The following is a 13,886-nucleotide window of genomic DNA, read 5'->3' as shown; positions in this document are numbered from 1 at the left end:
TCATCACACTTGTGCCTTCACCATAATAAGGCTACATCAATGAGATACATAGCAGCGGTGCTTACCTTTATTACCTCGTCTTACATGCTCATGGCCTAGAAATATTGCTCTATACTCCATAGGTAGTTGTCTACTTCTTTGGCCGTCCTAGTTCCCTTGAACTCTTTAGGCTTAGGGACATCCATCTTGGACTTAGACACTCCAGCAAACATGCCATTCCCAATGGCAATCTTGCAAGCAATAAGCTCGCTAGTGAGCTCCTTTATCCTCTTGCTTAAGGCCTCTACCATAGTCTCCAAGGTCTCATTCTTTTGGGTGATCACGTCCATGCCTTTATTGAGAACAACTTGCAACTCACCATTAAGCTCCTCCTTCATGGAGTTTAGCACTTCAACATGAGTCTCTGCATCTTTAAGCTTCTCTTGCATGTCACCCATGCTCACCTCCACCCTAGCCAGCCTACCATCCATGGTAGACCAGATGTTTCTCGAGTTGGCCTTCTTGTCTCTTCCACACCCCTACTTCTAGGCCTCTAGTTATTGGCTAGCAATGTCACTTTGGGATGCCATCTCCTCGACCGTGATCTAACTTGAACAACACAAACACGTAGAACCAAACTTGCTCTAATACCAACTGTCACGGGCTCCAACTTTAGACTCAGAATCTGTGTGACCTTAGGCTTGGAATCACCTCCTTGTAGCCTAAGTCAGCCTAAAACACTAGTGTGCGGGCACTAGAATAATGGGAAGGGCTGAATGCGCAAGTTTGAGAGAAACAGGAAAACAAGATAGCTTGCTGGAATATGCTTTGTATTCATTGAAACAGAAGTGTATGATGGTGTACAAATAAGAGTGGAGCAGCTTTCTATTTATAGTTCAAGCTCCCAATTACACTTATTGCTAAATCCTTAGGATAAAGGCTAAAATCAAGGAATTACAAAGATTACAGTCAATCAAGATTCTATTTTTTTATTCTAAGGGTCAACTAGATCTGCCAGAAGACCCTTGCTGATCCTGTGATCTTTCAGAAGATCCCCTTACGTATCTCTCATCTTGGGCACTACTGGATGTGGTATGGGCATCATACAGGCCAGATCTTGGCCTTGCGGGCTAGCCTGTAAGCTGTGCGGGCATTTTGGCCTTGCCTTCAAGGCCTTGCATGCTAACTCCCACTAGTGTGCCTAGTGCACGGGCCTCAACCTCAGGTGGGCATGCTGGTGCACCTGATGTGCCTAGTGTGCCCGCCTAGGCGTGACATTCTCCCCCACTTGATTGCGTAACGTCGTCATTGCGTCTTTTGCATGGTACTGCCTGATTTGATTCCTAAACTACCATAAGTCCTCTGTTGGTTCCTAGCTCACCTCACTGTTTGGAAGTCTCTTCCAGCGCACCAAGTACTCTTATCTTGGTTGGTAGTTTTCTGTCTCACCTCTCGATAAGCTGTGATGCTGTCACGAGTTGGGACTTAAGCTCTAAACCTGTGAGGCTCTGGGACCCAGGCATCCTTTCATCTGATATCTCATATTAGTCTACTTGCCGTAATTCACACCCTTGTGAGGTATTGTCCGCTCTGGCCCCTCTAGCCTCACTATTTTATCCTACAAAAAGTGCATCACAAGAAAGATATGGTGTGAATCCTTTTATATCCCAATGACCCTCATTTTATATTCGATGCGAGATTCAAGACTCTTCCTTAGGTCTGTGACATTCTCTCCCACCCAACCTCGTGACGCCCTCATCTCGAAGGCTAGCCATCCTGCCTACCTCCCTCAAGGTGCTTGGCATGGATTGAACGATTTAGGGCTAGCTCTAATACCACTTGTCACGAGTCGAGACTCAAGCTCCAAACCCACACTACTCTGAGACCTAAGCATCCATTCATCCGGTGTCCCAAATTAGCCTACCTACTACGATTCACACCCTTGTGAGGTATTATCTGTTCTGGCCCCCCTGACCTCATGATTTTGTCCTACAAAAGGTGCCTCATAAGGAAAAGATGGTGTGAACCATTTTATACCTCAGGGAACCTCTTTTTATATTCGATGTGAGATTCAAGACTCTTCCTTAGGTCCCGAAGCCATGCATGTTCAGAGCTTAAGTCTAGACCCATGATAAGTGGTATCAAAGCTAGCTTTAAATCGTTCGATCCATGCCAAGCTCCTCGAAAGAGGTAGGTAGGGTGGCCAGCCTTCATGACGAAGGCATCACAAGGTTGGGTAAGGGAGAATGCCACAGACTTAAGAAAGAGTCCTGAATCCCACATCGAACATAATATGAGGGTCACTGGGATATAAAAGGGTTCACACCACCTCTTCCTTGTGAGGCACCTTTTGTAGGACAAAACTGTGAGACCAGGGAGCTAGAATAGATAATACCTCACAAGGGTGTGAACCATGGTAGGTAGACTGATCTGGGATATTGGATGCATGAATGCCTGGGTCCTAGAGTCACATGAGTTTAGAGCTTAAGTCTCGACCCGTGACACGAGTATCTGCCTCATCCACCATTGGTGCATGCTGGGCCTTGGTGTGGGCACTTGCTTCAACCACCATCGATTCATGCTAGACCTTGGTGTAGGCAGTTGCCTCGACCACAATTGATGCATATTAGGCCTTGGTGCGAGCACACACTTTTACCATCATCGATGCATGCTGGCCCTTGGTGCGGGCATATGCCTCGACCACCATCGACCTATGCTGGCCCTTGGTGAAAGCACTTACCTCGATAACCATTGACACATGCTGGCCTTTGGTATGGGCAGTTACCTCGAACACCATCAGTACATGTTGGACCTTGGTACAAGCATCTACCTCGAACACCATCGGCACATGCTAGCTTTCGGTACGAGCATATGCCTCAATCACCATCGATACAAGCCAGCCCTTGGCATGGGTACTTACCTCGATTACCATCAGCATGTGCCATGCCCTACAGATGGCCCTTAGAACGGGCAGTTACCTCGAACACCATTGGCACACATGCTGGGCCTCGGTGTGGGATATGCTTATTAAAAAAAAAATCCCTATTTCAAACACTTTAACGTCTACTGGTAACATATCTATAAAATCTCTAATACTCTTTAGGAGGTGGTAGTTCGACACCCTCTTTACCCTCATGAAAGGAATTAGTGTGCGTGATGTGCCTGTCATTGTGTACAACCCTGACAGTGTTTCTGGAGCACAATACAGGTCGTACATGCCTTCTGGCCATTTTGTCTGGTGACTGGTCGCTCCAGTGAACCACAGGCACCCATAGCCTCGATTGGTTGACGTGTATACAAAAAAGGGGAGCCAAGCTCAAGCCTGTGCCCATGACTGATGCTACCGTAGACCCCAAACCAAGTCCTTGAATTAGGCAACGGCTGCTTGGGGTCGTGCGAGTAGAAGTTACGATTGCGGGTTTGGCCCAGCCAAGTCTTTGGGTATTTGGTGGTCTCGTGGTCCCTTTTCATTGACAACAAAAATGCCTTGGCCTTGATGAGGCCACAAACGTAACTGATGCTACCCAAGACCCTAGGAACAAGTCCTTCAATTGGGCAATATCCCTCTTGGGTGGTGACAGCAGAGCTTACGTGTGCGATCTCGGCCAAACCAAGCATTGGTGGTGTCATGTCGTTATTGCCTGTTGGATGGCAAGGGCAGTCTTATGGCCCTTGCTTGTGTTTTTCTCATGCCAAGTGATTATGGCATGGCCTCGTACATCATTTCCTCTGCTCGTTCATCGAGTAATCAATCGAGTGGGTTATGGACCGACGTGCATGGATACTATCACTTGTACACAATAGGCATATGAGTGGTGCTATGGTTGTGCATGTCGGTAGGTTCCATGCTTGATGCATCAAACTGTTGACCTGTCATCCTCTTTAATCTCCCCCTATGCAGTCATTTTACCCTGGAGGTGCAATTGGGATCTTATGCTACATACCTAAATCAATGGAAATTGAATGTCTTGCCATCCCTTGTTCATCTCGTGTCCTTAAGGGCTATGGGTCAGACCTCAATTGTGCCCCGTGTCCTAAACGTGCCACCCAAACCTCTGTGGCTGCATTGGTGCACTAGCATTCAATCATGCTTTTGGATACAGAATGTTCTGCGAGTGTGGGCTCTCAGCCCACGTTCATCCGATGCTATGCATTTTAAGTGCTTGACATGCACGATGCTTGCACTCCATGTTGGCTCTCTTCGTTGCTCGATCGATGCATCAAGGCCCATGTAGTGCCAACATCCTGAAAGAATGCTACTTGGTTGATCCTACCGATAGTCATATGCTTGCCTCAAAGATTAAGCCAGGTATGTGTAAGTATGAACTAATTCAGACTGTGAAATTACGAATGGCTCTTTAAATCAGTTATAGTTTATTTGATGGTATCTACTACTCGGATAACTATAGTAATCTAAAGCTAATACGTGTGACAAACCCTGACTTCTAGAAGAGATGCATTTATTAGATAAAAGGTCGATGCGGGCTTTGCCTATTGCTCTGATAATTCATGATAACTCAACAAATCACACGACCTTTGTGTTGATGATGCATCATTCAAATTTTGACCCTATCAACTTTTGATGGTAGGATAGTGGCCTACTATGGTGGTGATGGGTGATGGAGAATTAGGGTTCGATTTCGAAGAGAGAGCCTGAGAAATGGCTACCACATCCAAGGAAAGCAGCAAGAGCGTAAATTACCCAATCCTGACATGAAAAGGTAGTGATAATAAATAACAATATCAGGCTCTATAAGTTTGGTAATTGGGATAAGTACAATCTAAATCCTTTAACAAGGATCCATTGAAGGGTAAGTCTGGTGCCAATAGCTGTAATAATTCCAGCTCCAATAATGTATATTTAAGTTGTTACAGTTAAAAAGCTCGTAGTTAGAACTAGGGTTGAGTCGTCTGGTCCACCTTATGGTGAGCACTGATCAATTCATCCTTACTATCAGTGATATGCTCATGGCCTTAATTAGTTGGGTCATTCCTCTGGCATTGTTACTTTGAAAAAATCAAAGTGCTCAAAGCAAGCCTACGCTTCTATACATTAGCATGGGATAACATCATAAGATTTCAGTCCTATTGTGTTGGCCTTCGAGATCAAAATAATGATTAACAGGGATAGTCGAAAGCATTCATATTTCATAGTCAAAGGTGAAATTCTTGGGTTTATGAAAGACGAACAACTACAAAAGCATTTACCAAAGATGTTTTCATTAATCAAGAATGAAAGTTGAGGGCTTGAAGATGATCAGATACTGTCCTAGTCTCAACAAAAAATGATGCTAACCAGGGATCAACGGATGTTACTTTTAAGACTCCGTCGACATCTTATGAGAAATCAAAGTCTTTTGGGTTATGGGGCGAGTATGGTAGCAAGGCTGAAACTTAAAGTAATTGATGGAAGGGCACCACTAAGAGTAGAGCCTGCGACTTAATTTGACTCAACACGAGGAAACTTATGAGGTCCAGACATAGTAAGGATTGATAGACTTAGAGCTCTTTCTTGATTCTATGGGTGGTGGTGCATAGTCATTCTTAGTTCGTGGAATGATTTGTCTAGTTAATTCTATTAATGAACGAAACCTCAGCCTATTAACTAGCTACGCAAAGGTGATCTTTATGGCTAGCTTCTTAGAGGGACTATGGCCGCTTATGCCAAGGAAGTTTAAGGTAATAATAGGTCTGTGATGCCCTTAGATATTCTGGGCTGCACGCGCGCTACACTGATATATTCAATGAGTCTATAGCCTTAGTCGACAGGCTCTGGTAATTTTTGAAATTTCATCATGATGGGGATAGATCATTGCAATTGTTGGTCTTCAACAAGGAATTCCTAGTAAGCACGAGTCATTTGCTCATGTTGACTACATCCCTACCCTTTGTACACAACACCTATCACTCTTACCGATTGAATGGTCCAGTGAAGTGTTTGGATCATGGTGATGTGAAAGGTTTGCTGCCTGTGACATCTCGAGAAGTCCACTAAGCCTTATCATTTAAAGGAAGGAAAAGTTGTAACAACGTTTGCATTGGTGAACCTGCGAAAGGATCATTGTCGAAACCCACTCAAAGAATGACCCATGTATGCATTAACAAACGTTGAGGGGGTGAGGGTGTCCTCGCACCCCGAGCCCCTTTCAACCCTCGATGGGCATGGTGGTCGTTTCGTCTTGCCCCTCGAGAGGGTGAAACGATCGACGTTATCTCACTCGTGGATGAATAATGAACCTCTGGCACGAATCGCACTAAGGAACTGGAAATGAAAACAGAGCATGTGTGCCATCGCCATAGCTCCTTTCATCATGAAAAACTAAAATGATTGCCAGCAACGGATATCTCAGCTCTCGCATCGATGAAGAATGTAGCTAAATGCGATACTTGGTGTGAATTGTAAAATCCTGTGAACCATCAAGTCTTTGAACGCAAGTTGCACCCTAAGCCACTAAGCCTAGGGCACGCCTGCCTGGGTGTCATGCAGCATCACCCCCCTTTCAACCCCTTTGCTCGTCAAGCTCAGAGGGAAAAAAAGGGGCAAAAGATGGCTTCCAGCTATTCGATCAGTCGCGGTTGGCCCAAAAGCTAGTCTTCGACAATGACAGCACTGTGATTGTCTGTGGTAAAACTCCTGGCACGCCTAGTCTCTGGTGATGTGTGCTCGTTGTCCACCTGCACCCCATCGGACCCCCCGCATTGGTAGGTCAATGCTTGCATCATGACCCCAAGTCAGGCAGGATCACCCGCTGAGTTTAAGCATATCAATAAGTGAAGGAAAAAAAACTTACCAGGATTCCCTAGTAATGGTGAATGAACCAAAAAAGAGCCCAGCTTGAGAATCGGGCACCCCCGACATCTGAATTATAGTTTGGAAAAACGTTCTTAAGGTAGACCAAGCCTAAGTCCCCTAGAAAAGGGCACCGAAAAGGGTGAGAGCCCCATTGTGCTTGGACCTTGTTGCACCATGAGGCGCTATTTGTGACTTAGGTTGTTTGGAAATGCAACCCCAATCGAGTGATAAATTCTGTCCAAGGTTAAATACAGGCGAGAGACTGATAGCGAATAAGTACTGTGAGAGAAAGATGATAAGGACTTTGAAAAGAGAGTCAAAGAGTACTTGAAATTGTTAGGACGAAAGTGGATAGGGGCCAGTGATGCACCTCGATCGAATGTGGAACTATGAGACTAGGTCCGTCGATCGACTCAAAACATGGACTGACATGGGTCGCGGTGACAGCCTAAGCTCTAGCTTTTGATATGCCTACGGAGATGTCGTTGTTATGATCGTGGAATGCAGCACTCGCTATCTCAACATGCCCTGACCCCGATATGCTTCCAACATCAATTTATAGGCTCCTTATCTGGCCCGTCTTGAAATACGGACCAAAAAGTCTAACATGTATGCGAGTCAACAGGCTAGAAAACTCGTAAGGCACAAGAAAGTTGATTGGCGGGATCCTTTATGAGTGCACGGTTGATCGATCTTGATCTTTCGAGAAGGGTTCGAGTGTGAGCATGCCTATCAGGACCCAAATTATGGTGTACTATGCCTGAGCGGGGCTAAGCCAGAGGAAGCTCTGGTAGATGCCCATAGCAATACTGACATGCAAAACATTCATCTGACTTTGGTATAAGGGTAAAAGACTAATCGAACTATCTAGTAACTGATTCCCTTCAAAGTTTCCCTTAAAATAGTTAAAGCCCTTAGCGAGTTCTATCAGGTAAAATTAATGATTAGAGGCATCAATGATGCAACACCATCGACCTATTCTCAAACTTTAAATAGGCAGATGGTGAGGCTGCTTTGTTAAGCCGCGCCACGAAATTGAGAGCTTTAAGTGAGCCATTTTTTGTAAGCAAAACTGATGATGTGGGATGAACTGAAAGTCAGGTTACAGTGCCCAACTGTGCTCTAACCTAGAACCCACAAAGGGTGTTAGTCGATTAAGATAGCGGGATGGGGGTCATGGAAGTCAAAATCCACTAAGGAGTGTGTAACAACTCACCTGCCAAATCAAGTAGCCTAAAAAATGGATAGCGCTTGAGCGTGCAACCTATACATGGTCGTTGGGGTAAGGGCCAGAACTCGATGAATAGGAGGACATGGTGGTCACCCTAAAACCAAGGGCATGACTTAAGGTAGAGTGGCTGTTGGTGCAGATCTTAGTGGTAGTAATAAATATTCAAATAAGAACTTTGAAGGCTGAAGAGAGGAAAGGTTTCATGTGAACGGCACTTGCACATGGGTTAGTCGATCGTAAGAGATAAGGAAAGCTTGTCCGACAGCGTGTCCATTGTGAGCTTTGAAAGAGAATCGGGTTAAAATTCCTAAATCGGGATGCGACAACTGACGACAATATTAGAGAGTTCAAAGACATCGATGGGGGCCTCAAGAAGAGTTATCTTTTTTGTTTAATGGCCTACCTATCCCGAAAATGACTTAGTCAAAAGTAGAGCCCAACAGTCGGAAGAGCATCGCACATTACGTGGTGTCTGGTGCACCCATGACGACCCTTGAAAATTCAAAGGATCAAGTGCCATCCATGCCCAGTCGTACTAATAACGACATCAAGTCTCCAAGGCGAACAGCCTCTGGTGGATGGAATAATGTAGGCAAGAGAAGTCAGCAAAATGGATCTGTAACCTCAGGAAAAAGATTGGCTCTGAGGGCTGGGCAAGGGGGTCCCAGGCTTGAACCCGTCGACTATCAGTGCACTGCTCGAGCTATTCTCACGGTGAAAGTGGGTCACCGTGTGTCGATCGGGTGATGAAATGGGAACGGCTCCCTCAAGGGCCTTTCTCAGATGATGAATAATTGACTCATAACTAGTACAGACAAGGTGAATCCAACTGTTTAATTAAAACAAGGCATTGCGATGGTCCCTACAGATGCTCATGTAATTTGATTTTTGCCTAGTGCTCTGAATGTTAAAGTGAAAAAATTCAACCAAGCATGGGTAAATGGTCAGAGTAACTATGACTCTCTTAAGGTAACCAATGCTTTGTCATCTAATTAGTGACATCCATGAATGGATCAACGAGATTCCCATTATCCCTATTTACTATCTAGCAAAACCACAGCCAAGGGAACGGGCTTGGTGAAATCAATGGGGAAAGAAAACCTTGTTGAGCTTGACTTTAGTCGACATTGTGAAATGACTTGAGAGGTGTAGGATAAGTGAAAGCTCTCAGGCAAAATTGAAATACCACTACTTTTAACATTATTTTACTTATTCTGTGAATCGGAGGTGGGGCATGACTTTTTCTTTTGGACCCAAGGCTAACCTCAATCAGTCAATTCGGGCATAAGATATTGTCAGGTAGGGAGTTTGGCTGGGGCAGCACATCTATTAAAAGATAACGTAGGTGTCCTAAGATGAGCTTAACGAGAATAGAAACCTCATGTGGAATAAAAAGATAAAAGCTCATTTGATTTTGATTTCCAGTATGAATACGAACCAAGAAAGCGTGGCCTATCGATCCTTTAGGCCTTCGAAATTTGAAGCTAAGAGTGTTAGAAAAGTTACCACAGGGATAACTGGCTTGTGGTAGCCAAGTGTTCATAGTGACGTTGCTTTTTAATCCTTTGATGTTAGCTTTTCCTATCATTGCGAAACAAAATTCACTAAGTGTTGAATTGTTCACCCACCAATAAGGAACGTGAGCTAGGTTTAGACTGTCATGAGACAGGTTAGTTTTACCTTACTGATGGTAATGTCACAATAGTAATTCAACCTAGTATAAGAGGAACCATTGATTCACACAATTGGTCATCACGCTTGGTTGAAAAGCTAGTGGCATGAAGCTACCATGCACTGGATTATGATTGAACACCTTTAAGTTAGAATTTAGGCTAGAAATGACACAAGCACCTATCACTCGATTATCGACCCGCAGTAAGGGCCCATGGCTCTCAAGGGCACATGTCGTAGGTGTAGCCTCCAAGATAGACAAGCTGCGCGGGCTTCCTTGGAGCTCAATTCCCATTGAGAGATGGGTAGAATCCTTTGCAAATGATTTAAATATGCGATGTGGTATTATAAGTGGTAAAGTGGCCTTGCTGCCACGATCCACTGAGATTCGACCCTTTGTCACTTTGATTCATCCTCCCCCTACCCTCCCCCTCTTAAGTCCCCTTGCTTCGTTCTTTTCATGTCCTACCCCTTCAAGGTTAGGGATGAATGGTGCCCTTTGTGCGGGCACCTCCCTGGCGGGTGCTTGTATTTGGTGCCCCGAACATTTTTTTGGTAGATGTTGGTGTCACGAGCTCCAATCTCAAACCAAACACCGTGCGGCCTTAGACTGAGAATGAACTCTACATGCCTAAGTCAACCTACAAAATTGGGGATGAATGGTGCCCTCCGTGAGGGAACTTGCCTTAAACTCCATCGTGTTGGCCCCCGGTATGGATTATTGCCTCAAATGCCGTCAACAGTGTCTGGCCCTTAGCTGGTGCAACCAATCACGTCCAATACCATCACCTTTGGTAGATGCTAGCCCGTCATTACCCCAGGATGTTACCTCAAAGACCTCCTTGGTGGGTGTCTGGCCCCTCGTTGCCTTGGACACCTATTTGGTAGATGTCAATGTCACGGGCTCCATTCTAAAATGAAACACCGTATGACCTTAGACTGGGAATGAACTCCGTATGCTTAAGTTAGCCTACGAAACAAGCGTGCATGCATTAAACCAACCAGAGAGGTAGAATACGCAAACTAAGGATTGATCGGGTCCCCTTCTATGTCTAGTGTTGGGTCACACACCAAATGCTCGTACCTAGGCCCGGGCCATGCACCATGCACACCATGATCGGGCAACAGGTGCGTTCAGACACATCCTCATATTTTTGCTATGCCAAAGCTATTTTTATGGCTTTTGAATTCATATAAGTGCTCACCGGTGCCCGTACACCACGCATGGGTGTCCTGAGCCTGGGTCGAGCATCACGCGCACCACGATTGGGTAGTGGGTGGGTTTAGGCACATCTTCATATTTTTGCCATGCCAATGCCATTTTTATGGCTTGTAAATTCATACAATGGTCCCCTAAGGCTTCACGTGAAGTTTGATGGCAAGATGACTCGTTTTCTATTTTTCATGATTTTTAGAATTTTTTGTGATTTGGGATTTTTTAAAATTTTTTAGAGGAGTTTTGGCCCCAATAAACCTGATCCTTGTATTTTTGTTGGCATGCACAAAAATATTCAGCTAAAAAATCAAAGTGTGTAAGATTTTGTCGCCATTTGAAAAAAGTGTCCCCATTTCAGACACTTGAATGGCTACTGATAGCAAACCTGTAAAAGTTAAAATGCTCTTTAAGGAGGTGTGAGTTCTCGAGATTTTGCATGCGGGATAGGGGACCAACATAAGGGCTAAGCACCAGCACCCATCGCACATCATTACGGACACCTCCTGGCCCTCTGCCCCCAATTATCGGAACCCTCATGCTACTAGCTAGGTTCTCTAGCGATGCTCCGACGATGGTGCCCTGGGTAAAAAATTGTGGCACCAGCACATGCTCAAGCCCAGAATGTGAACCATGGCCAAAAATCAAACTCCGACCAAGGCCTCGACCACCATCGGCACAAGCTGGCCCCTGGTGCGGGCACTTGCCTCGACCACTATCGGCATATGCTGGGCCTTGGTATGGGTACTTACTTTGAACTCTATTGGCACATGCTGGGCCTCGATGTAGGCATCTACCTCAACCATAATCGGCACAAGCTGGCCCTTGGTGTGGGCACATGCTTTGAGCACTATCGGTATATGCCAACCCTTGGTGCGAGCAATTACCTCGACCTTCATCGACTTATGCTGGGCTTGGTACGGGCACTTTCCTTGACCACCATCGATGCTTACTGGCTCTTGGTGCGAGCAGCTATCTCAACCACCATCGGCACATGCTGGCCCTTGGTGCGGGCATTTACCTTAACCACCATTGACGTATGTTGTGCGAGCCTTCCTTGATGTGGTGTGGGCAACTTACGGGCCTAGCGTTGTTTGTGTGGGCTGGCCTACATGCTGTGTAGACGGTTTGGCCTTCTCTCTAAGGCCTGACTCACAAACCCCTACCAATGCTCCTGGTGCCCGAGCCTCACCCTCTACTACTTGAGTCTGTATGCCTGGAATGCCTGGTGCACTTACCTAGAGCGTGACATTCTCCCTCACCTAATTGTGCAATGCCCTTATTCCATCCTTTGTATGGTACTACCTAGTCTGATCTTGAAACTACCATAAGTCTTTTGCTGGTTCCCAGCTCGTCTTACTATTTAGAAGTGTCTTTCAATGCACCAAGTACTCTTGTCATAGCTGATAATTCTTCTACCTCACCTTTCGATCAGCTATGATGTTATGGACCTCCTTCTCATATGAAGCCCTCACTTCTAATGGTGCACGCTTTGACTTTGCTCGCCCTGGATCTCCATCATCCCTATGGAATGGCTTGAGCATGCTAACATGGAACATCGGGTGTACCTTCAGCTTGGGTGGCATATCCAGCTTATAGGGAACCTTGCCCACCCTCTTAACTACTCGAAAAGGTCTCTCACACCTCTACAGCCCCTTATGGCACACAATAGGATATAGCTTCACCAATACCAAGTCTCTCACTTGGAACTGCACATCCCACCTATTCTGGTCTCCTCACTTCTTCGACCTCTTTGTCGTCTTATGGAGATAGACTCTGGCCAAGTTAGTTTGCTCCTGCCAAGCCTTGGCAAACTTGTATGCTATTGGATTTGGCCTTGTGTAACCTACAGTAATCGAACCTGGTGTTAAAGTTTGCTGACCTATAATGATCTCAAACAGACTCTGGTTCATTGCTTCGTTTCTTTGTAAGTTGTAAGAAAATTGGGTGACATCAAACAGCTTTGGCCGATCCCTTTTCGTGGCACTCACATAATGCCTGATGTAGACCTCCAATAGCCCATTCACACATTCAATCTACCTGTCAATCTGTGAATGCATGCTAGTGGAAAAGTTCAAGTTTGACCCCAATAGCTTGAATAACTCAGTCCAAAACCTGGCCGTGAAATGCCTATCCTAGTCACTAACAGTGGTCTTTGGCACTCCTCAGCACTTTACCATGTTCTTTAAGAACAATTGGATTGCCTTCTCAACTGGGCACTCCTTGGTTGCTGGAATGAACACCCTATACTTGGAAAACTTATCCACTACAATCATGATACTTTCAAACCCCTCTGCCTTGGGTAGACTGACTATAAAGTCTAGAGTGATGCTCTTCTATGGTCTTTCTGGCACTGCCAATGGCTTCAAGAGATCATCCGATTTCTTGAGCTCCACCTTGTCCTGTTGGCATACAAGACAAGTTTTCACATAGGCCTCCACATCTTCCCTCATATGCGGTCAATAGTACCGATCCTCTAGCAAAGCCAAGGTGTGGCTCACCCATGGATGTACAGCTTACCTTGAATCATGACACTCATGCATGACTTCCCTATAAAGCTTCCCATGCTACGACACGAATAACCTACTACCCTTGGTGTACAACGAGTCATCTTGCAACCAAAACTACCTAGTCTTACCTTGCTGGGTATACTCCATGAGAGCGTTGGCTATAGGATCATGCACGAGCCCTTTCTTGATGCGTAACACCAAAAACCCCTTTGGTTGGCTAATGGTAGCAAGGTTTACCTTCCTGTTCAAGGTGTCAACCACCATGGTCACTTGCCTTGGCTTGTACTCCAACTAAAAATCAAATTCTGTACGAAAATCTTGCCACCTTGCTTTTTTAGGGGATAACTTTTTCTGTCTCTAGAAGTAGCTGGTCACCACATTGTCTCTCCTGACCACGAACCTAGATCCCAATAGGTAATGGCACCAAGTGAACAAGCAGTGCACCACTATTGTCATCTTTTTCTTTAGACTGTGTGTCTACGCTCAGTC

The 13,886-nt window shown here is 45.4% G+C and overlaps 2 non-coding genes and 1 pseudogene across 2 annotated transcripts; all 3 read left to right on the top strand.

Annotated features, from left to right (window-relative positions):
• The first annotated feature begins 4,236 nt into the window (after window positions 1-4,236).
• LOC149514515 (18S ribosomal RNA) lies at window positions 4,237-6,043 on the top strand (annotated as a pseudogene).
• A 262-nt stretch (window positions 6,044-6,305) lies between these two features.
• On the top strand, window positions 6,306-6,461 carry LOC149514514 (5.8S ribosomal RNA). Its single transcript, XR_016328419.1, has one exon. It is a non-coding gene; the product is annotated as a 5.8S ribosomal RNA (ribosomal RNA).
• A 240-nt stretch (window positions 6,462-6,701) lies between these two features.
• On the top strand, window positions 6,702-10,087 carry LOC149514513 (25S ribosomal RNA). The gene has a single exon (XR_016328421.1). It is a non-coding gene; the product is annotated as a 25S ribosomal RNA (ribosomal RNA).
• The last annotated feature ends 3,799 nt before the right edge of the window (window positions 10,088-13,886 follow it).

The sequence above is a fragment of the Durio zibethinus genome, chromosome 15, assembly GCF_047325235.1.
Source record: "Durio zibethinus cultivar Kanyao isolate XHJ-2024 chromosome 15, ASM4732523v1, whole genome shotgun sequence".
NCBI lineage: Eukaryota > Viridiplantae > Streptophyta > Magnoliopsida > Malvales > Malvaceae > Durio > Durio zibethinus.
Note: the sequence above shows the minus strand (reverse complement) of the source record. Positions and strands in the feature narration are given on the sequence as shown.